This window comes from Hemitrygon akajei, chromosome 11 (genome assembly GCF_048418815.1).
Source record: "Hemitrygon akajei chromosome 11, sHemAka1.3, whole genome shotgun sequence".
NCBI lineage: Eukaryota > Metazoa > Chordata > Chondrichthyes > Myliobatiformes > Dasyatidae > Hemitrygon > Hemitrygon akajei.
Window position 1 is genome coordinate 162,002,085 of NC_133134.1, and position 24,610 is coordinate 162,026,694.

The window sequence follows — 24,610 nt, forward strand, 5'->3', positions numbered from 1 at the left end:
GGATTTCCTGGCCATAGAACCCAATACCAGCAACACGGCGAATGTCTGTCATCACGGACCATTACACCAGGTATGCTCAAGTGTTCCCCACCAAGGATCAGAGGACGATTACGGTGGCAAAAGTGCTATGGGAGAAGTATTTTGTGCATTATGGCTTTCCCCGGCGGATACATAGTGACCAGGGGCAGGACTTTGAGAGTAAGCTCATCTATGAGTTACTGGATATGCTGGGAATTGAGAAATCGAGGACCACCCCCTATCATCCACAGGGTGACCCCCAGCCGGAGAGGTTTAATCGGACCCTGCTAGACATGCTCCGGACGCTGGAGATCAGCAAAAAGAGGCGATGGAGTCAACATATTGGACATCTGGTTCACTGTTACAACTGTACACACAATGAAGCTACTGGCTACTCACCCTATTATCTGATGTTCAGGCGCGAGGCAAGGTTGCCCATTGACCTCTGTTTCGCGACGACTGCAGGTGAAGTAACGCCAAAGCCTTACTTGAGCATGTGGCTGATATGAAGGAGCTGCAAAGGGCTTATGAGTTGGCTGGGGAGGCAGCCGCCAAGCAGAATCAGGGAAATAAGAGGAGGTATGACCAGAAAGTGAAGTTCTCCCAGCTCCTGCTGGGAGACTGAGTCCTCATAAGGAATTTGGGATTACCTGGGAAGCACAAGCTGGCTGATCGCTGGTCGGACATGCCTTGTGTGGTAGAGTCAGTTGTCCAACTTACCGGTCTTCCGAGTGCGGCCCGAGGATGGGAGGGGGCCCGTCAAGATTCTCCACTGGAATCATCTGTTGCCTCTGGGGCGAGACGTATAAGTAGAGCAGGAGTCGGCACCTTGTACCAGGACTTTGCGTCCACACAGGTTGGCGGAAGAGCCCACACCGGGAGAGGTGGGCCCGGGCCCAGCCCGTGAGGGACACTGACTCGGAGTAAGATGTCCCGGATGATTGGTACATGCTGCCGTTTGCTGATGCCCCCGTAGTGGAGGAGAAGATTCCTGAACCTTCCCCCACTGGGTTAGACGGGGGAGGGGGACTAGTGATGGGCTGTCAGGAGTGCCACAGGGCACCGGCGAGGAGGATGTGGGGCGGTGAGCAAGAGATGGAGAGTTCTGAGGTGCAGAGGGGCTTGGGTGACCGTTCGCAGGAGGGTTTCCCTCCTAGTTTCCATGAGCCTTCTGTAGGGTCCGAAGTGGAGGAGTTATAAGAGGGAGTGCGCAGGTCTCAGAGAAGTAGGCGCCCTCCCGATAGGTTGGCCTATGTTGCACCCGGGGAACAGGGTGTGATCTCCACTGTTTTGGGGAGTTATGTCACTGCTTTCTGCACTTGGGTTGGGTTTTGTGCTTTGCAGGAAGGGTTGGCAAATTATTTGAGTGTGATGAGGGCATGACTATATTTGGTAGGGGGAGAATGTAGGGTTCTGAGTACCAGTAACAGTGGTGTTAACTGTTCAGGCTAACAAAATGGCTTCTCTGTATTTTATAATGAAATGGCTTCTCTGTAATGCTGTAATGGGATCCTGTGTCTCGTATGTTTGGTTTATGGGTATTGATAAGGGGAAAACTAACCAATGGAGAATTGTTATGCTATCTTGTCCGTGTAAGCGGAGCAGGCAGCAGTTCCAGAGCAATGGATACTGGACGTCGGCAGTTCGGACGGTGACCAAATACTCAGAAGGTTGTTGTGAAAAGGAACCGGAGGTGGGAGCTCCAACGTATGTGCACAAACTGACAAACTGATTATTACTTTGGCACCTTTAGATTATCTGTTTCTACTAACCCATCACTAAGAAATCACTATAAAGTTGCAATTATTTACTCGCTTTTGGGTATTGTCTGGTATTTGTATTGTGAGCGTGTACTGGGGGGGCATTACACCGTACTTACACAGAAGTACTGCACTACTGGCAGTTTACCCTAGGCGAACGGAGGTCAACTGGGGGCACGGAGGCTACAAACGTTCTCAGATATTAAATGGAACTATTGAACTATTGTAAGGAAAAGGAAATGTACAACAAATGGCAGAATACTGGCAGCGTCTAACAACAGACCAGCCTCGGATTTTATGTCCACATATCAGTAAAGTTAATATGATGATAAAAATTATGGCTAACAGAGAGCACAAGAGGATGCTTTCTTTCCAAGTCAAACAGAGGATAGAGTGGCACTGTAGTTTAGTGGTTAGCACAACACCTTACAGTCCCAGCGACCCAGGTTCAATTCCCTCTGCTGCCTTGAAGGAATTTGTACATTTTCCCTGTGGCCACGTGGGTTCCCCCTGGGTGCGCCAGTTTCCTCCCACAGTCCAAAGACATACCAATTGGTACATTAGTTAGTCATTGTAAACTGTCCCGTGATTAGATTAGGATTAAATCAGGGGACTGCAGGGCCTGAAGGGCCTATTTTATCCCGTGCTGTATCTCAGTAAAAAGAGCTAGGAGTTTTTCACCGCAAAATTGAACATGTTTTGTTGGAAGACAACTTAAGTATTTCGTATAGATCTAGGTACCAGGAGAGATGTAATTATACTAGAAAGGGAGCAAAGGAGACTGAAAATTGCAGCTGTGAGTCTGGATAAGGTGCCCCTCTCCCCAACCCCTCCAGACCTTTGAAGTAGGAGATGCAACTGGGATAAATAGAATTGCAAACAGCCTAAACAGAAGCCCGTGGGGGACGTGTGGGATGGATAGATTTAAAGTTATTAACAGAATGATCAGATAAAGACATGAAAACATTTCTTCTAATAGAAATCTAGAACTCTCTGCTTGAAACTATCAGCACGATTAACACCTGACTGTTGTGTACTCGAAGGAATGTCAAATACAAGGGCAGCTGATTTCCCTGATCGGTATGAACACAGTGAATCCCAGTGGCTTGCTTCTGCTTTGTAAATTTTGTGTTTCTGTCCTGCACCTACTGTGACCTCTTTGGAAACACCAATGCCCTTGAATGGAAAATCCCACAAAGAGCACGATGCAGCCCAGTCCATCATGGGTAACGTCCTTCCCATCATTGAGCACATCTATACCGAGCATTGTCGCAGGAAAGCAGCAGGGACCCCCACCACCCAGGCCATGCTCTCTTCTCACTGCTGCCATCACAAAGGTGGTACAGGAGCCTCAAGACCCTCATCACCAGGGTCAAGAACAGTTATTACCCCTCAGCCATCAAGCTCTTGAACCAAAGGGGATAACTTCAATTGCCCCATTACTGAAATGTTCCCATGGACTCACTTTCAAGGACTCATCATCTCATATTCTCAATATTTATTGCTTATTTATTATTTCTTTCTTTTTATATTTGCAAAGTTTGTTGTCTTTTGTACAGTGGTTGTACACCCAATTAGTGTGGTCTTTAAATGGTTTTGTTATGGTTATTGGATTTATGGTGAATGCCTAAAAAAATTAATCTCAGGGTTGTATATGACGACATACATGTACTTTGATAATAATTTTACTTTGAATGGCAGAGCCACTCAATTTAATTGATTTGCATGGAACCAAGAGGAAAAGCATGAAAGAGATTACCCGAGATTGATTATAATCTGGACCTCACTGCTTTTCAAAATAGTTGAAACAGAGCCAAAACCAGGCTTCAGGAGCAAAAAGAAAAGACAATGGAGAGGAAAAAAAAACTAAGAATGGGGGAATGGAACTGCTCTAGAAGGAACTGACCAACCCAAACAGACTCTTATACCATGTTAATACATTAAATACTGTATATTACATTATAGTATCACTGCCTGATGCAAACCCAGATCACTTACGTATCCACAACAGATTCTGCAGATGCTGGAAACCTTGAGCAACACTCAAAATGCTGAAGGGACTCAGCAAGTCGAGCAGAATTTAGGAAGGGAAGTAAACAGTCAATGCTTTGGGTTGAGACCCTTCATCAGGAATCTGACTTCTCTTTGCCCCACCCAGTTACCCTCAAAATACTAATACAGTACAAAGAACAAGATATTTGAAGCACATCCCAAGGATGTAATCCTCTTTGGAACTACAAAAATTAATGAATTTATGAGGAAGCATTGCATTAGGCTGGGTATGCTTCCCTGGAGAAAAAGAAGCCAGCTGAGAAGACGTATACGAAAGCCATAGATAAGGTCAATAGCCAGACTAGTTCCAATGGTTCTTGTCTAAAACCAGAGGATATCTATTCAAGAACGGGGTGGATGGAAGGAAAGGAAATCTGAGAATCTGAGTGGTAAATTTTTCACAGAGGTTAGTTTTATCCTGCTGGTGTAGTGGTATCCGCACCAGACTTCGAGGTGAGTATAGCCCCAGGTTCGAATCCAGCCGGCTCCTTGCTCCCTTTCCACCTGTGCTGGGTTGTGCACCAAGCTAACAACTAGGCCCTGTTTTAAAAAAAAGAGAAATGCTAAAGAAACAGAAGGTTGCTGCCTGATACGCCACCAGGCATGGAGAGGAACAACAGATGGTAGTTGGTATCTGCAGTGAGCTGCCAGAGCAGGTGGCGGAGGCAGAAACAGGAAAGCTTAAAAAGATAGCTGGATGTGTACTTAATTGTGCAAGAAATAGTGGGATTTGGAATTAATGCATGTTCAAAGTAATTTTTTATGATCAAAGAACATATATGTCACCACGTACAACCCCGAGATTCATGTCCTGCGGGGCATACTCAGCGAGTCAATAGAATGGTAACTATAACAGGATTAATGACGATCAGAGTGCAGAAGACAACAAATGCAAATATAAATAAATATTAATAAATATCAAGAACATAAGACAATAAGATAGAGTCCATAAAGCGAGATCATCTCAGTGGATGGGTGAGTGAGTACAGTTATCCTCTTCTGATCAAGAGCCTGATGGTTGAGGGGTAGTAACTGTTCCTGAACCTGGTGGTGCAAGTCCTGAGGCTCTTGTACCTTCTACCGGATAGCAGCAGCAAGAAAATAAGCATGGCCTGGGTGGTGAGGATTTCGGATGATGGATGCTGCTTTCCTGCCACGTGTTTCATGTGGACTTGCTCAATGGTTGGAAGGACTTTACCTATGATTGAAGTATGATTTTCCGTGTTTCCCATAGTAGGAGTTTCCATACAAAGCTGATGCAGCCAGTGAATACACTCTTCCCCACACATCCATAGAAGTTTGTCAAAGTTTTTAGATGTCATGCCGAATCTCCTCAAACTCCAAGTAGATGCACTGCCACACTCTTTGTAATTTGCAACTGCAAGTACGATGGACATGATGATTGGAGAAAGGCCTATGCTGTATAAACTCTAAAACTAAATTACAATTTTTCCTTCAGTTCACAAGATGCAGACAGATTGGAAGTCACATACATGTCCAGATCAGGTAAGGAGGCAAGTAATTTCAGTCCTTACAAAATGTTGTTCAACTTGATGTTTTTTGTTAGTTTTACTATCTTATCATTACTGAAACCATTTTTCAATTCAGGATTCATTTAATTCCTTTAAATTGATCAGCTGTTAACAGTTGGATTTGAACTCAATACTCCAGATCTGTTAATCACATGTTAATCATCTAATGCACTAGCATCTCTCTTACACAGTAGTCACATCTCTCAGAATTCACATTTTGGAGCTTTGTACCTCAGAACAGTACAGGTCCTTTGCTCCACCAAGTTGCACCAAACTTTTAGCCTATTCGAAGATCAATCTAACCCCTTCCTCCTACTTAGCCCTCAATATCATCCATGTATCTATCTAAAATGTCACTAATGTATCTGCCTCCACCACCACCCCGCCAAAGCATTCCATACACCCACTACTGTGTAAAAAAAAACCCTCCAATATGACCAGACATATATAAAACTAGGGTGCCTAAGACTTTTGCACAGTACTGGAGTAATTTTATGCACTGCAGCTGCAAAAAAAAAAAACAAATTACATCACATGTGAGTGATGATACACCTGATTCTGATATGGGTCTCTATTATGGACTGAGAGTGGGAAGGTGGCAGGGAGAGGGGAATCATGGTTGGGGAAAAGGGGAAAGAGCAGGAAGCACCAGAGAGACATTCTGCAAAGATCAATAAACAAATTGTTTGGAATCAAATGAGCTTGTCTGGTGGTTCCAGGCTGGGTGTGTCTGCATCGGCACCACCCCTCACCCCTGGCACTTCTCTGCCATCTGTCCCACAACCGTCCTACAGCACTTCACTCTCGCCATTCCTAACATCCTTTGCTTCTGAAAGACTTACAAATCTGCTCTCAGCTCCACGTTGACAAACACAGTACTGTGCCTAATTCTTATGCACCCTAGTTATATATCGGTGTGTAAGACTTCTGCACAGAACTGTATTTTGATGTACAAAACACGCTTACCTGAGCAAAAGAGCAAACACGAGGAAATCTGCAGATGCTGGAAATTCAAACAACACCACACAAAATGCTGGTGGAACACAGCAGGCCAGGCAGCATCTATAGGAAGCACTGTTGACGTTTCGGGCCGAGAAAATGTCAACAGTGCTTCTTCCTATAGATGCTGCCTGGCCTGCTGTGTTCCATCAGCATTTTGTGTGTGTTACCTGAGCAATTTCTTCCTGTGAACTCTTCCCTGACATAATGACATGGTAGAATGGTTTAAATCACAAACAAGGGAAAATCTGCAGATGCTGGAAATCTGAGCAACACACACAAAATGCTGGAGGAACTCAGCAGGTCAGGCTGCATCTGTGGAAAAAAGTACAGTCAACGTTTTGGGCTGAAACACTTTGCAGGATTGGAGGAAAAAAAGCTGAGTAGATTTGAAAGGTGGGGGGAAGGGAGAGAGAAACCCCAGGTGATAGGTGAAACTCGGAGGGGGAGGGATGAAGCAAAGAACTAGTAAGTTGATTGGTGAAAGAGAGAGAAGGCCATGGAAGAAAGAAAAAGGGAGGGTGCAGCACCAGAGACAATGGACAGGCAAGCAGATAACATGAGAGAGGGAAAAGGGGATGGGAAATGGTGAAGGGGAGGGGGCGGTGGGAGGCACTACTGGAAGTTTGAGACGCCGATGTTCATGCCATCAGGTTGGAGGCCACCCAAACGGAATACATGGTGTTGTTCCTCAAACTTAAGTGTGGCCTTATCCGGACAGTGAAGAAGGCCATGGATGGACATATCGGAATAGGGAGTGAAACTAAAACAGGTGACCACCGGGAGATCCCGCTTGTTTTGGCAGACGGAGTGCTCCATATTGGTGGAATGGTTTATCTAGCTGAGGAAATGCAGTGCAGGGTGGGACTACAAACTCCAGACGAATCAGAACCATCTGCATTCCCGGCAACTACTGATAAATAAAATTCAGGGGAAAACAAACACGTTTAAGTAATAAAACTATAAACATTTTAACGAGGGATAGTAACAATCTGCTAGTTGCAAGTCAGGCAACATCCCAGTTATTGTCAAGTCCCTTCCCCACCGAGCATGAGAAATATCAGCAGACTAACACTGATATTTACTGTATTACTTGGGACTTATCAGAAATGTAGATATTAGTTGCGCAAACTTTGGTAATAATTCAACTTTCAAACTGAGTTTCAAACAAAAGGCTGGAGAAATGGCACCTTACTGTTACTTTGTGCGATTTTGATCAAAGTACTTCGATGGGATTGGCTCTACGGCCTGTAGTCAACAACACAGTTCAATCAATTGGACTGAACCGAATTAAGTAGAAGCATTCTTAAAATGTTTCTAGGACGCTATGGTCCGATGTTTTATTTGTGTGGTTTGGCCAATTGCTCTTTTTTCCATAGGTTGGGTGTTTGATATTTACCTTTGACAGGTTCTACGGTATTTTTGTTTTGTGGCTGTCTGTGGGAAGACAAATCTCAGGATGCTGTACTGCATACATAATTTGATAATAAAGGCACTTTGTATCTGGGCACATTGCATTCTTTTGCACTGGATTTTCCAATAAGTAACTTCCTTTGTCCATACATATTGGCTCAATTTCTTCCCCTCTCGTTAACACCACCCTGACCTACTACTTGCAGCACACACTTCTTTATTACTCTTTAATTTGACTTCATTAATAACTCATCCTCACAACAGCTTGGCCTCAACCCATAACAGACACTTCCTTTGTTCTATCCCCAAAACCATTTCTGCAACTTTAAACCAACTTCTCTCTCTCTTTCCCAGTTCTGACAATGTCTTTAACTTGCAAAGTTAGGCATTTCTCTATCCACAGATGTGTCAGACATGCTGAGTCCTTCCAGCATTTCTGGTTTTGTTTCTGACCAGCATCTGCACACTTAATTTTTTTTTTCAGATGTACACTGATAACTCTGTTGGCAGACAAATGTTCAAGCCAAACATAAACACAGATTAGTAAAAGAGTTTCAAATTTAAACTAACCTATCAACTGAACACTAATACTAAGGTAATTGTTGCTACAGAAATATGTTAATCCAACCTCCTCCACATCAAGTTGGGGATCCAATTTTGTTGAGCACCTCCACTCCAGTCACCAAAAGCAGAATTTTCCTGCAGCCACGTATTTTAATTCCAATCCTCCATTTATTCCTGTTCCAAAATGTTGATCCATGGATTCCTCTTTTGCCATGACGATACCACTCAGAGTGGAGCAGCAACACCCTATATTTCATTTGGGTAGTGTCCAACCTGATGGCAAGAACATTATTTTTTCCTTCTGGTAATTTTTCCCTCTCCCCCTTCTTCTATTCCCCACTTTGGCCCCATACGTCTTCCCCTTACCTACCTCTGGTGCCTCTCCTTCCTTTCTCCCATGGTCCACCCTCTTCTCCAGCCCCTTTTACCTTTAACATATGGCTGGCTTCACCCATCACCTTCCAGCTCATCCTCCTCCCCCTTACCCCATCTTTTTATTGTGGCTTATTCCCTCTTCCTTTCCAGTCCCAATGAAGGGTCTCAGCCTGAAACATTTATTGTTTATTCCTCTCTATAGATGCTGCCTGACCTGATGAGTTCTTCTAGCATTTTGTATGTTACTCTGGACTTCCAGCATTTGCAGAATCTCGTGTTTATGAACTGTGGCCAGTTGATGCTTCATATGGTATTTTTAAAATTCAAGACATTTGCCTCATCTGGAATCACGTGTTTCATGGCAATTTAAATTATGGATTACAGTTCCTACCTGGAAATAAAAATTGAAAAGCCTAACAAATGAACAAAAATGAATTTAAAAAGAGTTGCTCCTTAGTAACAAATGTCATTAAAAAGTGAGCAAGTCAGAACATGAAAAAAAATTCAAGTTTAGTTTATACAGTACTTTGGAGAAACCGGACTATACAATGAAGCATTGTCTTGTAGATGAAGTACTAATTAGCAGCTCTGTTTATATTTCCAGTCAGATATAAAGACCAATGCACTATTCCAGAACATTGAGGTCACCAAATACTTTGTTTTCTCTTAAAATGCCTTATTTGCTATCGTGGATTCTTGCAAAATCACTCTTGCCTTTGGCCACCAATCAAAAGGATAAAAAGCATTTCCAAGCACTTTAAAAAATAAAATTAAATCCTAACAATAATACTGTGAACAAATATATCTATGTCATCCCCAAATTAGATAACTTCATACAACCCAGAACATATTATGCAAGGCCAGCATGTTCCTATGCCAGTTCTGTTATTAGTGAAACGTATTAAAAGATAAATCCACATACATAATCAATCTGTAGTGGCATTATGGATACAATAGCATAACTTTCCAACACAATCAGAGGAGCATAATCAGATAAAGATTGACATTAGTGCAGTATGTGGTAGAATCCTCAACTTAATCACAAAAATTTTCTTATTAGACCACAACCTCCAGAAAATTTCTCCAAAATTAGAGCATTTCCTCAATCAACTCCAGAAAACAAGGGTTTCAATTACAAGATTAGACCGAAGAACTCAGAAGTGTTTTCCTTGAAGATTCAAGAATTCAAAGTACATTTATTATGCAGTGTACACAACCCTGAGATTCTCAAGGATAGAAGATCAAGATTTGGTGGAAGTGCATTAAGATCATGACAGGTTGGCTGACAGGGAAAAGAAAACTCCTCAAAGACCATCAACTGATAGGCAAAAGACACATTTGGAGCTTTTATAGAAAACCTTCTCTTAAAAACACAGATATGGAACTCATAAACCCAAGAGATTCTGCCAATTCTGGAAATTGAGAGCAACACACACAAAATGCTGGAGGAGCTCAAGTCTGCCGGGGAATAAACACTGAAGGGTCTTCTGTCCGAAACCTCCATTCTTTCCATAGACTCTGTCTGACTTACTGAGTTCCTCCAGCATTTTGTAAGTGTTGCTTGAACTCAACTTGTAGAGGCTGGATGAGAGAGAGCTCTAAAAAAAAAACGGTTTCTGGAGAATCAGATAAATCATTTCCAGTTCTACATGAGACATAAGCGTGACAGGCAAAACTTGCTCCACATGTGCCTAACGATTCTGTTAAGTTCATGAAATTTCAAAAAGCATTTAACACTGCTTCAGACTGCTTTTATCAATGAGCTTTGGACCTCAAGACAGTCAAGAAATGTCTCCAGGGAAACAGGGGTAGGTGGAGAGACTAAGAGACAGACAGACGGTTCTTCCCTTGAAAACTGACCCACCGACGAGGTTTAAAGGTTGGGAAACGGATGCCAAAAGTTGATCCGAAACTTACCCACATCGTTCCGTGGGTAATAAACAGACGGGGAAATGCCCAACCCAGCGACAGACGTCACGGCAAGTTGTTCGGGCCTTCGGGGACGTTTTCTAGAAGGGGCAAGGGTGGGGGAAACCGAAGGGTGAAGAGGGCTGGCCGAGGCCGGGAATACGGAGTGGGAGGGGGGGTTGGCCCACCCCGCCATTACACGAAGGAACCCACCAACAGGTACCCCTCCCCTGTACACCGTGTTACAAACACAAAGCTGTAGTTACCTGAGCCAACTGCGAGACTTCAATCGGCCTTGCGAGGTTTTCGAGGTGATAGGTCCTCGCCTCCTGCCCCTCGCCCAGTCACACACAAGACACCGCTCACAGCCACCAACTTTACCCCTCCACCATCGCCATCTTGCAGCGCCTGCTCACGTGACCGCAGGGGCGGGCCCCTCACCCGGTCCCGCCTCCGCCCCATTGGTCACCGTACGTCACGAAAAGCGACCCGAACTTCCAGCTGCACTCATTGGCCCCACGCCCACGTCACTCAAAGACTGTTGGCACCTGCTCTTCGGTATGGGGACAAGTCCGCTTGATTCGCTCTTCAATAATAATGAGGATGCACAAGAATAATCATGGCTTTGAATGCAGCGGAATTTTTGTTAACACTGCATTAAAGTGGGAAATATCCAGACCTGGCGCAGCCTACAAGTTTCCCACCAACTACAAAGCTTTCAGAATTCAACTATTTCGGCAAATTGGCCATCCTGCCTTGTATCCAATATTTATAGCATCGCCTTTCTTTCTTCTCGTCTGTTTATTTGGGGGAGGGTTCATAACAACCCTTGAGATAATTAGTATCTTTCACACACTGTATTAGCTATCTCCATTACCAATATTTTCATCCAAACACTCGTGGTCTCTTAGCCCCATATCTTGCCTTTTACTCCTGTCATCCTTTACCTCTTTGCCCTAAAATTAGTTTTATTTCTGACCTTTCTAGTTCTGATCGAAGGTCTTTGATCCACAGCGTTAACATGTACTTCCCTCTACAGATGCTGCCCGACTTGAATACTCCCAGGATTTGGTAAATGGATTATTGTCACATGTACCAAGGTAAAGGGAAAAATTGTTTTGTGTGCCACCCGTACAGATCAGTTCATTACATCAATCGATACATTGAGGTACTACAAAGGAAAAGCAATAACAGGAAGCAATACACACTGGAATTTAGAAGGATGAGAGGGGATCTGATTGAAACATATAAGATTATTAAGGGATTGGACACACGGAGGCAGGAAGCATGTTCCCGCTGATGGGTGAGTCCAGAACTAGAGGCCATAGTTTAAGAATAAGGGGTAGGCCATTTAGAACAGAGATGCGGAAAAACTTTTTCACCCAGAGAGTGGTAGATAAGTGGAATGCTCTGCCCCAGAAGGCAGTGGAGGCCAAGTCTCTGGATGCATTCAAGAGAGGGTTAGATAGAGCTCTTATAGATAGCGGAGTCAAGGGATATGGGGAGAGGGCAGGAACGGGGTACTGATTGTGTATGATCAGCCATGATCACAGTGAATGGCAGTGCTGGCTAGAAGGGCCAAATGGCCTACTCCTGCACCTACTGTCTATTGTCTATTGATGCAATTACAGAGAATGTGCAGTGCAGATAGGCAATGAGGTGCAAGACCATGATTACATACAGTAAATAGTGAGATCAAGAGTCTATCTTATAGAAGAGTCCATTTTACTGTGAGATAGGAACTGTCCTTGAACTTGTTGGTATATGCTTTCAGACTTTAGCATCTTCTGCAAGATGGGAAAGGGGAGAAAGCACATTACAGGTCCTTTGGCCCACAATGTTGCGCCAACCATGTAACCTACTCTAGAAGCTGCCTAGATTTTTCCTAGCCCATAGCTCTCTATTCTTCCTATTCTCCATGTACCTATCTAAGAGTCTCTCAAAAGACTCTATTGCATCTGCCTCTATCACCTTCGCTGCCACTGCATTCCATGCACCCACTAATCTCTGTGTGAAAAATTTACCTCTGACAGCCCCTTGTACCTACTTCCAAGCACTTTAAAACTATGCCCCCTCGTGTTAGCCATTTCAGCCCTTGGGAAAAAGCCTCTGGCTATCCACATGATCAATATCTTACACACCTCTATCAGGTCTCCTTTCATCCTCCGTCTGGGATTGGCTGCTTTTACAAGGTAGCAGTAAGTGCAGACAGAGTCCCTGGAGGGGAGGTTGGTTTTAGTGATGTGATGAGCAGTAGTCTCTGTAGACTCTTGTGGTCTTGGGCAGTTGCCATGATGATACAAAAATGGGTGAAGATCAATGTGGACATTTCCTCAGTTTATTCCAGATCTTTCCTTGTGACCGACTTTCATCTACTGTCTGAAATGACACTTTTAGGAATTACAGTCTGCTGGAGAAACTCAATGAGTTAAGCAGTATCTGTGGAAGAAAAGGAATTATTGATATTACAGGTCAAAACACTGCATCAACCATCTCAGCCCAAAACACTGACTATTTATTCCTTTCCATAGATGCTGCCTGACCTGCTGAGTTCCTCCAGCATGTTGTGTGTGTTAATAAGGGCTGATGCAGTGTTTCAACCCAAAATGCTGACTCTTCCTTTCCTTCCACAGATATCGCCAGACCTGCTGAGTTCCTCCAGCACATAGTACGGCATGGTAGTGTGGTGGTCAGCACAATGCTCTACAGTACCAATGACCCTGGCTCAATATCCATCGCTGTCTGTAAGGAGTTTATACATACTCCCTGTGACTGTGTAGGTTTTCTCAAGGTGCTCCAGTTTCCTCCCACAGTCCAAAGACATACGAGCTGGTAGGTTAATTGGTCATTGCAAATAATCCTGTGATTAGCCTGATTAGGTTAAATCAGGGGTTGCTGTGCAACACGACTTGAAGGGCCGGAAGGGCCAATTCCACTCAATAAATAAATAATTTGTTTGTTGCTTGGAATTAAAAGGATCACTTTGTGAACAAACAGTATATGGACAGACATAGGCTGCTCAATAGACATGCTTTGTATACTATCTAGCAAGACCATGAGATGTTCTTGTATGCAACAAACACAAGACAATGGGATTCGGTTAATTGGTCTACATCAAACCAGGCATCAGACATACAGCATTCAGCTAAGTTATTTAGGATGATTGTGATAGAGATTAAGGAAGGTTCCATACCAGACTTACTTTGTTACTTATCACATCAAACATGGTCATAGATTTATTTGCTCTGTAGTCAATAACTGAGTTACTTGAATATCCAAGGAGTTAGAATTTTTCTCTGTACTCTTTCAACCTTATTTACATCTTTCCAGTAGGTAGGTGACCAAAACTGCACACAATACTCCAAATCAGACCTCACCAAAATCTTATAACCATATAACAATTACAGCACGGAAACAGGCCATCTCGGCCCTTCTAGTCCGTGCCGAACGCTTCTCACACCTAGTCCCACAAACCTGCACTCAGCCCATAACCTCCCATTCCTTTCCTGTCCATATATCTATCCAATTTTTTTTTAAATGACAATATCAAACCTGCCTCTACCACTTCTACTGGAAGCTCGTTCCACACAGCTACCACTCTCTGTGTAAAGAAGTTCTCCCTCGTGTTACCCCTAAACTTTTGCCCCCTCTCAACTCATGTCCTCTTGTTTGAACCTCCCCTACTCTCAATGGAAAAAGCCTATCCACGTCAACTCTATCTATCCCCCTCATAATTTTAAATACCTCTATCGACCCCACTCAACCTTCTATGCTCCAAAGAATAAAGACCTAACTTGTTCAACCTTTGTAACTTGACAGTAGCAAGGAGAAGAGGGCATAGCCAGGGTGGTGATGGTCCTTAATGATGAACACTACCTTTCAGAGGCTCCTTGAAGATGTCCTGGATACTATGGAGGCTAGTGTTCATGATGGACATGATATTTGTCAGATCCAAAGTATTGAAGTAAATGAGGTCATTGATTCTGATTAAATACAATTTCAATAGCTGCAGGTTTATTAACACTGACATGTGTTGTGAAATCTGTTGTGGTGCAGCAGCACAACAGATAAAATTATGATATGTTACAATACATAAATAGTGTGAAAGGAGGCACAGCAGGCTCCAAGGGCTCACGGACCATTCAGTAATTTAATGGTGGAGAGGAAGGAGCTGCTTCTAAATCTTCAGGCTCCTGTACCTCCTCCCCAATGGTAGTAATGAGAAACAGGACATGTCCTTGATGAGTAGAGTCCCTAATGATCACTGTCACCTTCTTGAACCACTGCATTGTCCTTGATGGTGGAGAGGCTTGCGCTGGTGATGGAGCTGGTTGAATCTACAACTCTCTCCAGGCTCTTGCAATCCTGTGCATTGGAGATCCTGTGCATATCAGACACTGATGCAACCATTCAGAAAGGCTGCACTGTACATCTATGGAAATTTGCCAAGTCTTTGTTGACACACTCTGAGACCTTTGGTAGCAATGAGTCCTGGTGAAGGGTCTCAGCCAGAAATGTCAAATGTTTATTCCTCTCCACAGATGCTCCAGACCTGCTGAGTTCCTCCAACGCTTAGAGTCACAATATCATAGAAAAAATATCACATAATCAGGCCCTTTGACCCATCCAGTCAGTGCTGAACTATAATGTTGCCTAGACCCATCAACCTGCACATGGACCATATCCCTCCATACCCACCCCATCCACATACCTATACAAATTTATCTTGAATGTTGAAATCAACCCAGCATCCACCAACTCTGCTGGCAGCTCATTCCACACACTCACTTAAGAACTCATTGCACACCGAGTTCAGGAAGATTCAACTGAAATTATCTCCAAGAGAGTACCTGCTTGTCGTGATGAAAAAAGACCTTTTATATCTACCAGCTTCTATCTCCATGTGTCTTAATCAGTCACAACAGTGCTGTAAACAATGTTATTCCTAATATAAAATGTGATGCTGGCTGTGCAGCCCTCGAGTCTGCTCCTCTCGACAAGACTGTGGTTGATCTGATTTTGCTTTCAAGTGTCTGCTCCCCGTGTCATTTTGCTTATAGCTATCCAGAGATCTGTATCAGCCTTGAATACACTCAATGACTCCAGCGCTGACTAGGTAAGAGAATGATTCAAACACTTCACACGTGGGAAATGCAGCTTTAAATTGGCAGAAGATGCCTGGGCTCCTTCAGCAACTGGCAAGTCCATCTCACTGGTCTTCCAAATGCTGGTTAGTTCAGCATTCGGAAGAATGAGAAGGATTTGTTGCTGGAGATTCCAGTCGGGACAGCGGAACTCTAATGTATATGTGGAAGAGAATGGTGTTAGATGTCTCCTCAGACGACCGTCACCTTGTCATGGTGGAAAGGCTCCTGAGATCCCAATAGCGGTGCTGCCTTAGCTTAGCTCCGAGTAGGGTCACCCATGGTGGTAAGTTCAGCGGGGAGGTTTCAGACGAAGAGCGATCCAACCAAGATCTCAACGGTGGAGCTAGTGGAAGATGATGACACATCACAATGGTAGTGAAGGTGGAGGAAAATCACAGCAGCGAAGGGTCCCCAGTCATCTTGCATTCCACTCCAATGGATACCGTCTCTGATCTGTCAAGAACTATGTGGTTGCTGCCAATGCATCAGCCTCTCTATGTTAAACAATTCATTAAGGACAGGAGTTCCCAACACATAGAGTCAATGGACCCCTTGCTTAATGGTATCGGTCTGTGGCATAAAAAAGGTTGGGACCCCTACCTTAGAGGAACATCATACTCGACGAGTGATCACTCTTAGCAGGCTTAAAAGTGACTAGGTCCCTGGGGCCCTGTAAATTTCTCCAGGAAATACATAAGAAGCTGCTATGGGAGACAAAGTAAGAGATTACTGGAGCCCCGAAAGAGATCTTGAAATCTGCACTAGCCACAAACAAGGTGTCAAATGATCAGAAGAGAGTAAATACCGTAGTCAGATAATTACAGGTTAGTCTGTCTAAAGCCAATGATAGGGAACTTACAAAGAAAATTGGAATATATCCAGCATCTGCAGAATCTTATGTTTGGCGGTTATTTCCTCTCTCTTGAGGAACACAGTTATTTCCAGCATCTTGTTTTATTTCAGATTTCTTGCATCTACAATTGCTGCAGAAACACAGCAAGTCAAGGGAACGTCTATGAAATAGTCAGTTTTTCAGGTTGAAACCCTCTATCTGGTCTCGTGAATATCCAGATGAAGGGTTTGAACCTGTAATGTTACCTATCCATTTCCCACCACAGATGTCTGACCTGCTGAGTTCCTTCAGTGTTGTGTTTGTTCCAGATTGCAGCATCTGCAGTCTCCTGTACTTTCAAAGTCTGAAGTCGTGTCAGTAGAATTGAAGGAAAGAAATGCATAATGAGTTGGATCAGGAACAAGTAACAATAATATTTAAACTGACTTCATTCTCAAGTCACAAATCACCTGCAACTTTTCAAAGCACAAGCCCGACAGCAAAGAATGTAATAAATGAAATTCAGTTAAGCACTGGACAATTTTTAAAAATAATACATAACATATAGTGCTTTTGATTGAGTCAGTTTGAAATGGTTGAGCCTCCCTGCATATCCTTTTTCTGCTGTTGCACAGATTTCTAGTGTAATCTTGAGTGGGATGCTAAGGGAGGGAAGGAGAGAGGGGAAGAGAGAGAGGGAGGGAGTGAGGGAGGGGAAGGAGAGAGAGGGGGTGAGAGGGAGGGGAGAGAGAGAGAGAACTTTAAGATGTCATCTTTATGCTTTATGAGGCTTTATAAGGGATTGGTTGGACCACACTTGGGGTATTGTAAACAGTTTTGGGCCTCCTATCTAAGAAAGGATGTGCTGGTATTGGAGAGGGTCCAGAGGAGATTCACGAGAATGATCCTGGAAATGAAAAGGTTAATGTATAAGTAACTTTTGATGGCTCTAGGTCTGTACTTTTTGGAGTCCAGAAGAATGGGGGGGGGGGGGGAATTTCAATGAAACCCATTGAATATTGAAAGGCCTTGATAAAGTGGACCTGGAGAGGTTGTTTCCTATAGTGGTAGAGTCTGGGACCAGAGGGCACAATCTCAGAATAGAAGGATGTTCCTTTAGAACAGAGATGAGGAAAAATTTCTGTAGTCAAAGGGTGGTGAATCTGTGGAATTCAATGACACAGATAACTGTGGAGGCCTAGTCATTGGATATACTTAAAGTGGAGGTTGATAGGTTTGTGTTTAGTAAGGGAGTCAAAGTTTATGTGAAGAAGGTAGGAGAATTGGGTTGAGAGGGGCAATAAATCAGCCATGATGGAATGGCAGAGCAGACCTGATGGGTTAAATGGCCTGATTCTGCTCCAGTGTCTTTTAGTCATGAAACAAGTTTATTTTGAAGGAGAGGCTCAACCCTACAGGATCATGGATAGGGACATAAATGGAATTCATTTGAATTCATTTCTTGCATCCACCGTAGGCAAAAGATCCCAATGGCAAATTCAATTATTTCTAATCTTATTACAAAAATACACAGTGAATACATAGCAACATCCTCGAACACAGCAGTGCTCTGTTTATCAGGAGCAGACAGAACTTAGCTCATGTGCACTATGTAGAAACAAGAATTTACTTTATTCCGCTATCCCCAAACACCCAAAAGTGTTTTCCAGCTAGTTAAATACTTTATAAGGTGTAACTTCAATTGAAATGCAGGATATATTAAACCAAATTACATTAAAACAGAAATTCTTCACCATAACTAAATGGAGGTATACTTTTACTGAAGAAATAAAAGATCTCTTTCACATTTCATTCATGAATGACCGCCAACCACAATATTAACCCAAAATTACTCCATGGGGAGAACACAACTGCTGTAAAACTGATGCAGGTTTTCTAACCTCATACGTTGCAGACACATCCGAAGGCAACTTCACAAGTTCTCTGTATGAAGTGTAGTGGCTATTAAATAATTAAATACAAAATACCACTTTCTAACACAGAAGATTCTGCAGATGTTGGAACTCCAGAGTAACACAAACAAAATGCTGGGAGAATTCAGCAGGTCAGGCTGCACCCATGGAAAGGAATAAAGAGTGAACGATTCAGCCAAGCTGCTTCATCAGGTCTCATTTATACATCATACCATTTGATAATTAGACTTTAATGTAGTCTTCATTCCTCATTTGTTAGGGCATAGTTAGAGAATGGCTCCAGGGGCAGTGTTATGTTCTTTGTGTAAGATGTAGGAATTCCAGGAGACCTATTGTTTCCCAGATAACTTCATTGCACCAGTGGCACCGAGCTGCAGCTCCTCAGAGAATGTGTTGAGCAACTGGAGCTGCAGCTCGATGACATTTGGCTCATAAAGGAGGCCGAGGAAGTGATAGATAGGAGCTACAGGGAAGTCATCACTCCTAGGTTGCAGGAGGCCAGTAACTGGGTGACTACCAGGAGAAGGAAGGGAATTGGGCAGCCAATGCAGAGTACTCCTGTGGCCGTTCTCCTCAATAGTAAGAATACAGATTTGGATGCTGTTGAGGGGGATGACCTACTGGAGGGAGCTGCGGTGATGGGGTCTTTGGTACCTGTGCAAAAGGGACGGGTTATACCTGAACCTGACGGGGACCAACATATTTGTGGGCAGGTTTGCTAGAGCTGTTCAGGAGGGTTTAAACTAATTTGGCAGGTGCACAGGAACCAGAGTGATAGAGCTGAGAATAGGGCTCTTGATTTACAAACAGAGGCATTGTATAGTGAGAGTACTAGCAAGGACAGGCTGATGATGGGGCAAAATTGGACCACAAGACCAGTAAGACATTAGAGCAGAATTAAGCCCATTGAGTTTGCTCTGCCATTTCATCAATGCTGAATTTCCCTCTCAACCCCATTGTTCTGCCTTCTCCCCATTGTGGTGAACTACATATACCTGTCTGGACACGCCCCCCTGCTGACTGCTCCTGTGGCTCCTCCCACAGACCCCGGTATAAAGGCGATTGGAGGCACTGCTCCTCCCTCAGTCTCCAGGATGTTGTGTGGTGGTCACTTGCTGCTCGTGCTTTCTTCCAGCCAATAAAAGCCTACCTTAACTCCGTCTCAGAGTTATTGATGGTGCATCAGTTTTATTGGCTGGAAGTTTTAAAACATGAAAAGCATTTTACGTCCGGAAAAATTGGACATTGATCCTCAAGACTCAGAAGCAGCTCTTGCCTTTGAACTCTGGCTTGCATGCTTCCAATCATACTTGGAGGAGATTCGCATGACTGAGCTCGCTATCATGCACAAAATCCTCCTTTCGAGGGTCAGCCCGAAAGTATACTCCCTTATCAGGGACCTGCCGACCTACCAAGGGGCACTGGACGCCCTCAAAAGACAGTACCTGCGGCCAGTGAACACCGTCTACGCAGACAAGGCCTGCCCCCTGGTCAAGTCCACCACATTTCCCCTCTCTGCCGAGGTCCGCGCGGCCTTCAGCCGCATTAAAGGGGACATTGCCAAAGCAACGATGCATGCGGTGGACGAGACCATTCCCTTCCAAGTAGAGAGTGACGCCCCCGACTTCGTGCTGGCTGCTAACCTCAATCAGGCAGACAGGCCAGTAGCATTCTTCTCTCGTACCCTTCAAGGCTCTGAAATTCGGCACTCCGCGGTGGAGAAAGAAGCCCAGGCCATAGTGGAAGCTATTAGGCACTGGAGGCACTATCTCGCTGGCAAAAGGTTCACCTTGCTGACCGACCAGCACTCAGTTGCGTTCATGTTCAGCAACCAACAGCGGGGCAAAATCAAAAATGATAAAATTTTGCAGTGGAGAATAGAACTCTCCACCTACAACTATGATATCCTGTACTGGCCTGGAAGGCTCAATGAGCCCCCTGATGCCCTATCCCGGGGAGCGTGTGCCAGCACACAGCTCAACCAGCTATACACCCTCCATGCAGATCTTTGCCACCCGGGGGTCACCCGATTTTACCATTTCGTGAAAACCTGGAACCTGCCTTACTCCCTTGAGGACATCAGGACGATGACCAGGGACTGCCAAGTCTGCGCTGAGTGCAAACCGCACTTCTACCGTCCTGAAAAGGCACAGCTTATCAAGGCCACCTGCCCCTTTGAGCAACTGAGTGTTGACTTTAAGGGCCCCCTTCCCTCCACCGACCGCAATGCCTACTTTCTCAACATTATCGACAAGTATTCGCGGTTCCCCTTTGCCATCCCCTGCCCCGACACCACTGCCACGTCTGTCATAAAAGCCCTGCGCCAGCTCTTCACTCTGTTCGGATATCCCTGCTATATCCACAGTGATAGAGGGTCCTCCTTTATGAGTGACGAGCTGCGCCAGTACCTGCTGGCTAGGGGTATTGCTACTAGTCGGACCACGAGCTATAATCCCCGGGGAAATGGACAGGTGGAGAGGGAGAATGCCACAGTGTGGAAGGCCACACTTTTAGCCCTTAAGTCAAAGGGGTTGCTGGTCTCTCGCTGGCAGGAGGTCCTCCCCGAGGCACTCCACTCTATCTGCTCTCTGTTATGTACGTCCACCAATGCCACCCCTCATGAGCGCCTCTTTTCTTTTCCCAGGAAGTCTGCCACTGGGACCACCCTACCAGCTTGGCTGACATCCCCAGGGCCAGTGCTGCTTCGGAAACATGCGAGGAGCAATAAATACTCCCCGCTGGTCGAGAGGGTTCACCTACTACATGCGAACCCCCAGTATGCCTATGTGGTCTTACCTGATGGGTGGGAGGACACGGTCTCCGTCCGCAACCTGGCGCCCTCAGGAGCAGCAGACCACTACCCCGAACACTCCACGGTAACTATGAACCCTGTACCCGAGGTGACACCGCGCACACCGAGCCCTACACAGACTCCTCACGACACTCCCATACCGGGCGCCTCGCACATGCATGAGGGATCACTGACGCCTAGTGGGCTGACACCTCCAGTCAGGCTGGAACCAGCACAACCACCGTCTCCAGTGCAATCACCACCGGCACCTGTGCAATCACAGCCGGTGTTACATAGATCGCAGCGACAGATTCGACCACCTGATAGACTTAACCTGTAGATATACTTGTAAGAAACTTCGCCCCATGGGGACTCTCTTTTAAAACAAAGGGGGGGGGGTGAATGTGGTGAACTACATATACCTGTCTGGACACGCCCCCCCTGCTGACTGCTCCTGTGGCTCCTCCCACGGACCCCGGTATAAAGGCGATTGGAGGCACTGCTCCTCCCTCAGTCTCCAGGATGTTGTGTGGTGGTCTCTTGCTGCTCGTGCTTTCTTCCAGCCAATAAAAGCCTACCTTAACTCACGTCTCAGAGTTATTGATGGTGCATCACCCATAACATTCCATGCCCTGACCAATCAAGAATTTATCAACCTCCACCTTAAACGCACCCAGTAACCTAGCCTCCACAGCTGCCTTTAGCAACAAATTCCACAAATTTACTACCCTCTGCTTCAAGAAATTCTTCCTTATCTCTGTTCTTAATTTATGCCCCTCTATTCTGAGGCTGTGTCCTCTGGTTTTAGACTCACTCACTATAGGAGACATCCTCTCCATTCTCACTCTAACTAGGCCTTTCAACATTCATCAGGTTTCAATGAGATACAGCCTCATTTTGCAAAACCTGGTGAGTACAGGCCCAGAGCCTTCAATCACAACTGATATGACAACACTTTTATTCCCAGAATCATTCTTGGTGTTAACCTGGCGGAGAATCTCACCTGGTCCCTCAACACCAGCTCCATAGCAAAGAAAGCCCAGCAGTGTCTCTACTTTCTGTGAAGGCTGAGGAAAGTCCATCTCCCACCCCCCATCCTCATCACATTCTACAGGGGTTGTATTGAGAGCATCCTGAGCAGCTGCATCACTGCCTGGTTCGGAAATTGCGCCATCTCTGATCACAAGACCCTGCAACGGATAGTGAGGTCAGCTGAGAAGATCATCGGGGTCTCTCTTCCAGCCATTACGGACATTTACACCACATGCTGCATCCGCAAAGCAAACAGCATTATGAAGGACCCCACGCACCCCTCATACAAACTCTTCTCCCTCCTGCCGTCTGGGAAAAGGCACCGAAGCATTCGGGCTCTCACGACCAGACTATGTAACAGTTTCTTCCCCCAAGCTATCAGACTCCTCAATACCCGGAGCCTGGACTGACACCTTACTGCCCTATTGTCCTGTTTATTATTTATTGTAATGCCTGCACTGTTTTGTGCACTTTATGCAGTCCTGGGTAGGTCTGTAGTCTAGTGTAGTTTTTTTTCTGTTGTTTTTTACGTAGTTCAGTCTAGTTTTTGTACTGTTTCATGTAGCACCATGGTCCTGAAAAAATGTTGTCTCATTTCTACTATGTACTGTACCAGCAGTTATGGTCGAAATGACAATAAAAGTGACTTGACTTGACTTGAGACTCCTATGAACCCTTTCCAAAGTCAGCACATCCTTTTTCAGGTAAGGGATCCAACGCTGCTCACAATACTCCAAGTGAGGCATCATGACTGCCTTATAAAGCCTCAACATTATATCCTTGCTTTTATATTCTAGTCCCCTTGAAATGAATGTGACATTGCATTTGTCTTCCTCACCACCAATTCAAACTGGAAATTAACCTTTAGGGAATCCTCCATGTCGATCCCCAAGTCCCTTTGCACCTCCGTTTTTTGAATTTTCTCTTCATTTAGAAAACAGTCTATACATTTATTCCTTCTACCAAAGAGTATGACCATGTACTTCCTGACACCTGTTGCCCATTCTCCTAATCTGTGTAAATCCTTGTGCTTCCTCAGCACTACCTGCCCCTCCACCTCTCTTTGTATCGTCTGCAAACCTGTCCACAAAGACATCAACTCCATCATTCAAATCGTTGACATACAAGGTAAGAACTGACATCGAACCCTGTGGAACACCACTAGTCACTGGCAGCCAATCAGGAAAGGTTCCCTTTATTCCCACTCTTTGCCTTCTGCCAATCAGCCAATGCTCTAGCTGTACTAGTATCTTTGTTGTACTAACATGGACTCTTATCTTGCTTAGCAGCTTCATGTGCAGGACCTTGTCAAAGGCCTTCTGAAAATCCAAGTACAAAACATCCACTGATTCTCCTTCGTCTATCCTGCCTGCTAGTTCTTTTAAAAATTCCAACAGATTTGTCAGGTAAGAATTTCCATCAAGGAAACCATGCCGACTTCGGCCCATTTTGTCATGTACCTCCAAGTATCCCAAAACCACATTCTTAACTATCAACTCCAACACCTTCCCAACCACTGAGCTCAAGTTAACCGGCCTATAACTTTCTTTCTTCTGCCTCCCTCCCTTCTTGAAGAGCAGAATGACATTTGCAATCATCCAATCCTCTGGAACCATGCCAGACTCTTGATTATTGAAAGATCATTATTAATGCTTCCAGAATCTATTTAACTACCTCTTTTAAAACCTCGGGGTGTAGTCCATCAGTCCCAGGTGACTCATCTACCTTCAGACTTCTCCGTTTCCCAAGCACCATCACCCTAGTGATAGCAATTGCTCTCACTTCTACCCCTTGAAACTCTTGAACTTTTGGAATACCACTAATCTTTTCCATAGTGAAGATTGATGCAAAATGTTCATTTCCCATTTCCTTCTCCAATATCTACTCTTGCCTCCCTTTTATGAATGAATGAATGAATGATCGATCTTTATTGTCATTATACATAGATACAATGAAACTCTGTTTGGCTTCCTCTCAGGCAATTAAATAAAGTGGTAGATAAAAACAAGACAGTAATAGAAACACAGTATTAAATAGATAAGTAGCAGAAAATAAATTGCAGCAGCACCAGAATATCACAGCAATGCACAAACTGCCATTAGTGCAAGTATTTGAGTCCTTGTGTGTGCATGTGTTTCAGTCATTGTTCTGTGGGAGTGGTGTGATGGAGGCCACAGCTCTGGGGTAGAAGCTGTTCCTCAGTCTATTTGTTCTGGTTTTTAGTGCCCTGAACCTTTTGCTGGTCGGCAGCGG

The 24,610-nt window shown here is 44.6% G+C and overlaps 1 protein-coding gene across 1 annotated transcript in view; it reads right to left on the minus strand.

Moving 5' to 3' along the window:
• The window catches only part of LOC140736202 (E3 ubiquitin-protein ligase Itchy-like), a 145,943-nt gene extending 134,911 nt beyond the window's left edge, over positions 1–11,032 (minus strand). The window contains exon 1 of the mRNA XM_073062112.1: positions 10,888–11,032. The gene's annotated coding sequence lies outside the window, so the exon portion shown is untranslated. The remainder of the gene's footprint in view (positions 1–10,887) is intronic.
• Between the last annotated feature and the right edge of the window lie 13,578 nt (positions 11,033–24,610).